Below are 8,037 nucleotides of genomic sequence, written 5' to 3'. Positions count from 1 at the left end.
TTGCAGTTTCCACCGTGACTAATGATAGATTGAAGCTCTCTTTTGAAAGCTCTTTACTTTTCTTTTTAGGTTGAAGAGTTTAGCGGAATTGTTTTGTTCAAGGTTAAAGGTAAGCAGTATAAGATGTTTCATAATAGTGAAGTCAAACTAACTTTTTCAAGATCGAACTAGAAATTATTTTTTAGTATAACTTATTAATTCTTTATGTTAATTTAATATATTCTGTTACACATAAGAAATATTGAACTATAACTATATTGAGTATAGGAAATACAAACTACCAAGAGTAATATACAGGCGTAAAATCTCGTAATTTCTTAAATATTTAAATATATTAATTCTAATTATCACATTTTAGATTATTTTATTTTTTAAACATTTTATTTGGATCAGGAAATTTAAATTTAGTAAATTATAGTTTTATTGTTTGAATAAAATATTTATCACCAAATGTAAAAAATTATTTAAATGTTAAATGATTGTTAATAATTAAAAAATGTCAATGTTGATGATATTTTTAAATAAGTTTTGGTTAATGTTATATTTTAGTTAAAGTAAGATTTTAATTTTTAACTGAGATTGTTTTTAGTTTTGGTCAAACACAAATATTTATGCACACATAGATTAAAGTTATAGTTATTTTATGATCACTGATTGGGAGTCTTTTGCTATATCTTTTTTTTATCAATGTTAGATTAAAAAATGCTTCCAATTGACATTTTTAAAAAATAAAAAATTTACTAGTTAACATTAGAAAAAAAGTCTTAGAAAACTGTTGAAAAAAAATAACATTTATGTTGATGATAAAAGAAATAATCACGACAGATATTGACAAAAAAACAATCATGATAAACGTTAATTGAAGAAATTCAGTTCACATATGTAAAAATATAGTCTTTCGGCATTAAGCAAACCCTAACTAATATCGAACAAGAAATATTACAAAAAAAAATTCTCACAATTTATATCAGAAAATAATTTCTATCAACATCGATAAAAATAATTATAATTTGCATTAATAAAAAAGGTAGTTATCTCAATAATATCTCAGTCTTCGTCAAGATAAAAAAATCCGGTCCAAAATCGAGCTAAAACGAGTATACGAAGAAAAAAGAAAGTGATTTTTAAAATATAAAAATAAATAAATTAATCCATACCTTTTAGATAAAATTTGAAATTTCCAAATTTTAACACATCCAATATCTCTATCTAATAGAATTTTATAATTTTAATTTTTTAAAACTTTTTTATCCAAATATAAAATATTTTAAATTCTCTATAAAAGTAAGTTCTCTTTTAAAAACTTTCTATTCAACCTACAATAAGTTGTTATTATTGAATTTCACTGAACAATTCAGTTGGAAGACAAATCAACATATGATAACAAAAGTAAAAGATCAAAAAGGAAGATAATCAAATACAGTAATTTAATGTGATTGGATTAAAGTGTTAATGAAATTCAATATACGTTTCCTTATTAATTTCACCTAAGAATGTATTGTTTTTTTCTCAATCATAAATTAGAGAAACAACTTACTAAATATTACAACTGAAACTTTATTCTAATAAAAATAAAGACTTGCTCACACTTAAATTCTTAATTACGCAATGCAATAAAATTTAAATCCTTGACATGTGAAACATTATTTTAACAGTAAACCACGTTTGGATAATTTGCATAAAAGTTGTACATGACCTTTTTCATCATACTAGTCTTTAAAATGTAGATGAGGCTCTCTTTATTAATAGTTAAAATACTCTGTTATCAAATCCTTTTAATGATATGCACTCTATGCAGTTTTATAACAGGGGATGCATGCCTAATAAAACGACTATATTTACCTAACAGTTTTAAATTTTAAAAAAAGTTACAAATGGCTTTATGCTTTTAGATATTTATATTTAAAATAAAATATTTATTTCTTAAACTTTTTAGATAGACTAGATTGATGAAATTAAAAAATGGTTAGATTAATCTTATATATTTGTAATAATATTTAAAAACTCTATTTGTTGTAAAAAGAAAAATATTTTATATAAGCCTCGTAATGAATTTATTAAAAAAATATTTAATGTAAAAAGATATTTTTAGGATGACAAAAAATCGATGCTAAACTCCATTAAAAATTTAATATTTTCTGATTTAGTTTTTAAACATGTCTTAATTAAATTTTAAGTATTTAACAAGTTTAGGTATTTTCAACGAGTTCCTGTTAAAATTTTTTTAGTCTATTATAGTTTATCTTTCTTTCATTAGTAATTTTATTTTGGGCTACACTTGTGTATATCACTAATCTCTTCTTTTTATAATTAATTTTGTGTTATGAAGAACCTCTACCAAATCGAAGAAGTTTGGCAATCCAGAGAAACAAGAAGAACATCAAATAGGGGAGTCTTAAAGTCCAAGTGGCGTTGGGTGCCACCTTCTTGTCGTTGGGTGAGAGCACACAAAAGAAAACATGTGTTGAGCGCCTAGAAACACCGCTGAGTGAACACATTTCGAAGAGCAATTATGGTGTTTTATGAAGACCTACGTTGAGCGGCAGACCTTGTGCGTTGAGCGACATGATGATGATATTACAAGTTGAACCCTATATCTTCTTGAAACTCGAAGGAAATTGGGTCTTTGGTGGTTTGGAGGCACGACTGCGCTGTTTGGAGCTCATTGAGGCTGCTTGAAGCTTGTGGGAACATCCCCTTCTTCCTCTTTTGTCTCTCCTTCTTCTTTCATCTTTCATTTTGTAAGCTTGAGGCTCTCCATGGAAATAATGAGACAAACCCATCTTATTAGGAGCCTTTGTATCCATTGAACTTTCATGTACTTTGTAAATGCTTTGATTATATATATATACGCCTCTTTCATTAAGGGTGTGTTCACTTGGGGGTGATTGGGGGAGAGTGATTGAGTGGATTTGAGAGTAATTTTTTGTTGTTGTTTATTTGAGTGAATTTGAAGGTAAACGAGAGTGAATTTTGAAATAAAGTTTGTGAGAATTGGTGTAGGATTTAGTTTATATGACAAATTAAAAAAAATTACTTCAAAATTCATTCTCGTTTACCTCCAAATTCACTCAAATAAAGAACAAAAAATATTATCCTCAAATCCACTCAATCACTCTCCCCCAATCACCTCCGATCACCCCAAGTGAGCACACCCTAAATGTTAATTTCTCGTTTTTACTCTGCTTGCTTGAAATGGGGATGCAGATAACTTGATTTGTGGTTTGTTAGGTTTTGGGAAGAATATAATGAAACCTAGACTTGAAACAAGAGATCTAATGGAACTTGTATCATGGATGAACTTGAGTTATTAGTTGTCGTAAACTCAGATCTTAACGCGGGTTAACTTGTTAAGTGTTTAAGGGATTGGTTCTTAGTGAGAAAACATAAACTCTTTCACTTAAGAGATTGGGGCTTGAGTGTTTTAGCGGATTGACTTTAGTGTTTGATGGAAAGGAGATTATTCTATGTGTACACGAGAGTTAAACTGGTGAATTCTACCCTTAGCATATCATTCCATACCATTTTTAATATTTTCCCTCTTCTAAGTGTCTCTAACTATCAAAGTCCACATACTTAGTTCTTTTTAATTTATCTTCTTGTGCATAATCTTATATTCTTTAGTTTAGACAAATTATTAATCATTAGTATTACACAAGTCTTTTGAGAAGATTACTTGAACTTATCATTTTGTATTACTTGAACAATTTGGTATACTTGTTGAGGAGTTAACAACCACATGGTATTGCCCGGTCATGTGACATTGTCTTGTCACGTGGTAGTGAAAGTACCACATGTCACATCATAAGATATGACATGAACAACAAATTTTTTTATAAATAATTAAAAATAAAATAAAATAACAAAATAATTACAAATTGACACATAACATACCATTAACACTGTTTGTAATTTAGTTTAAAAAATGATCTAATTGAGTCAATTTTTCAAAAATTAAGACTTAATTAAAACAAAAATAAGAAATTGGAACTCAATTGAAATAAAATGCGTAGGGACAAGTTTAAAACTTTTCAACCAAATTTGAGACCAACTAAATAATTAAATGTTAATGCTCAAATTAAGTCTAAAAATATTAAATTATCATTAAATAGAACATTTTGAGCTAGTATAAAATGATAAAATTGAAAATGAAAAAAAGGCATTGAAATATTGTTGGCTCTCTAACAAACACACCATTTTGCGTAATTTTAAAAGTAAAAATGTCAAATCCACATTAATGTTATGTCATATTAACAATTACACCAACTTTATACTACTAGACACAAATCAAACTATAAAACATGAAATGGGATTAAATAACCAAAAGATAAAAGAGAAGTTAGATTTAAACATTACAATATTTTTGGTATTTTTAAAATGAGGAAGCTAGTTGGATAGAAATATATGACATGAATATGGTAAAATTAGAAATTGCTATTGGAACAATTTTATAAGAACTTAGGGAAATAAGATGAACAATAATGTTTTTTCGTCCCTTATAAGAATTAAGGGAATCACGAAATTCGCTTTTGAGATACAAAGAAGAAATACAATGATAATACTTACTCTTAGTATTAACGTTAAACAAGAGTATGATTGTCAGAAATTGATTTGTGTGTTAAAGAGGATAATCGAATGAATTTCACTAGAGCACATGATCCCTTTATATAAATGTTGATCAGACATATTTCAAATCCAAGAGATACCAGATTCTGATTAGTTACATCTCTTCATGAATAATTGTAACTCTTCATGAATCCTAACTCTTCATGAATAATTGTAAATGGTAACTTTTCGTGAATAATGGTAACTTTTCATGAATATAAAAATTGTCTCTAATACTCTTAAATTCCAACAATTGCTTTATCTATAATTGCTTTATCTGTACTCTTTTGTTCTTTTAATTTTTTCTATATCACTAAATCCTATTAATAGAATTTTAAAATATTATATATAATAATAATATATAGTTAATTTCTATTTTTCTAAAATTGTAAAAACTAAAGAGCAAATTATCTAAATGAAGTATTTAAAAGAAATGAAATAAGTGAACGTTATAGTTGATAAATCGAGTATTAAGAACACTTATCAAATATTTTTTTAATAATTATAATTTAAATAATGTAAAAGCAGTTCAAAATTAAAAAAAAAATCAAAATTGTTCATAATGGTTCATAGTAACTTGATTTGATTCATAAAACAAATGATTTTGCATTCTAATCAAAGTATTATTGGAGTTTAGTTCTCTAAATGTGAGTTTTGCTTAAGATTATTAATTATATTGCTAAATTATAACACAAATTTAATATAAAGAACCATTATTCTATAAAAAAGTGTAACTTAACAATTCTATAAAATAGAGTTTTTATTATTAATGTTCTGCTTTTAAAAATCACATCGATCCTTTTCGAATATAATCTCTCCTCAAAACCGTTGTTCAATAATTTATGATAGTTTATATGCATTGGTCGATTGTCTGTGCTCATTTTAAATGTAACACACAGCTCCTCTTCGATTTAAAGTACCAATTGCTGGGTTGCTTTCATGAAAAATAAAAGAGAACCACTCACACCTCATTGCAAAATCATTAATATGGTTTACTTGTAAAAAAACAAAACTGTCCCCCACATTTAATTGAATTGCCAGATTTAAATTAGTTTTGAGTTAAGCATGTCATGTTAAAAAAATAAAATAAAAATAAAAAATAAAGGAATAACAAAGTGTGTCCATAAATATAGAAAAGTTGAAGTTAGAAGACAACAATGTAAACTTTGTTTTCATTTTTAAGGCTAAATGTTTGAATTGAGATATATATAAGTATGAAATCACGTTGTAATGTTAGACAATGTAATTTTAGAAAAGTATTATACATTTGACATGCATGCTGTGATGCCATGTTCAATGGTGTCTATTAGTGTGTTGTCTTATATAATTATTTAAAAACTGTTGTAATAGTAATTAAAATATAATTAGTGCAAGCAAGTTGAAGTTGGAAAGGAAGGAATTCTACATTGGAGTGTATGTAAAGCAGAAGGCATGTGCACACAAGTTCTGGTAGCAAAGCATAAACAAAAAAGAAGAGAAGAGCATAGAAGGTTATTCCAGACACATATATGTTGCCAAAGGAGTGATATAGCAGGTTCCTACTTCATACAACAAGGTTTTGTAAATATTTGTCTTGTCGAGTATTCTCTACAAGATTCTGAGTATGGAAAATCTGCAGCTTTATTTACAACTTGAACGTGTTTGTTTCAGGATTGGTTCTGGTACTACGAGAGATTCCTGTCTAACTAGAAGGGAACCCTCTACTTTAGCCATTCTGCTTTTGCATAATTGCATGTGTCTTTGCCCCGTGACTGTTGTAAGCATTACCGGGAAGTTGCTTTTTTTCTATCATGCATGCAATTCATTCAGCAGTTTAACATGTTAATGCCTTTTAATTTGTCTTTTCTTTTCTTCGGGTCTAATAAAGTTTCATGCTTTCACTTTTAATAATTTCACTTTGAAGTTTATCAGTTTTGCATGCAGTATCAAGAGACAATTTGAGAGAACCCGTGTATACTATGCAAGACAATAGGTTTACATAGTTTGGTACAGGCGACAAACAATTCTGATTCAAAAATTTACATTGCAATCAAAGTTCACAGAAAATAGACAGATTACTGAACACTTTTTCACAGTTGTTTGTTGCTCTAACGTTTAATTATTATATCTAATTATATATTTTAAATAGGTTTACACAGTGGACCACATATTACTCACTCAATGAAGATGGTGGTGGTAATTTGAATTAGAGATATTTTTTTAAAATTGAAAAAGTTTACTTTTTTATAATCATTTTATATTTATTAATGTGTAAAACGAATATAAACTTTATTACTTTATGTTACTCTTTCCAAGTCTCAAAGGTAAAAATGACTTTACAGTTTTTTTATTTATTTTGTACAGTGATTAAAGTTTATTCGAAACGCCTCCAGAAGTTGATTCAATGATAAAAAATGACATAAGGAAATTAAAGAAATATGTATAGAAGAGTTCTCTAGGAATACAATTCTTTCAATTCTAGATTTTATTCTTACATCATGTATACCATACCAAAAGATAAAGGAAAAAGAAACATTTTTTGTGTGAAGGGAAAAAGACAAGATAAAGAAATATCTTGTTCTTTAAAGAAATTGAATGGTGAGGGAATAGGAATCTTAAGGGGATCCAAGCGCTTGTAGACAAGTTAGTTTCTCAAGATAAAAATGACTTGCCCTTTATGCAATGGAAAAAGAAGTTGAATCCTGAGCCATGCCTAGAGCCATCTCAGCCACCAGTAAACATGACAAGACCCTCATTGTCTATCCCCTTCAGTCTCTCCTCAATCACTTTTATTTATTTATATGTGTATGTATGTAACACTATTCTTCAATGAGTTTCTAACTCTTAGGGAGTTTGAAAAAGTAAAGTAGGGAACAGAAAAAGAGAGAGACAAGGTAGGTTCAGGTAGAATTATTTACAAAAGTTAACTTTGCTTCATGCCAAATTGCTAGCTTCTTAGTTGTTTCCCAAGTTAAAACAGTAGCAAGAGGGTTTTAGGGGTGTTTTTGTCATTTTAGAGACATGGAAGGCCTTGTCTTTGTATATATATAATATGCTGTTCAATTGCTTCTACCTCATACATAGTACTTTCAAATCATCTCTATGCATCTTACCTTCTTCCATGTTAGTGAGATAAATATGGCTAAGTTTGCATTTGGTTTTTTATGTTACTGTTAACATACTTGCGTGCCTGGCTCCCTGTATGCCATTTGCAGAGCCCATCAGAACAATGATGGCTTTAACTAATGGCGTGCGAGGAGTCATGCATGTTGTTAGTTATTAGTTAAAACAAAACTGATGTAGTTTGGTTTATATTTTCTCTGAAACTCAGTTCATTATGTCTCTTCTTGAATAGGTTTTTGTTTTTCCTAATCTTTCTTTCTATCTCTTCTGTCGAATGATGTTACAAGAGGTTTCCTCTCATGTCTGATAAATGATTAATCTACTGAGCAT

Source organism: Vigna radiata, chromosome 3 (genome assembly GCF_000741045.1).
Source record: "Vigna radiata var. radiata cultivar VC1973A chromosome 3, Vradiata_ver6, whole genome shotgun sequence".
NCBI lineage: Eukaryota > Viridiplantae > Streptophyta > Magnoliopsida > Fabales > Fabaceae > Vigna > Vigna radiata.
The sequence above is the reverse complement of the archived record's forward strand: the minus strand, read 5'-3'. Positions refer to the sequence as shown.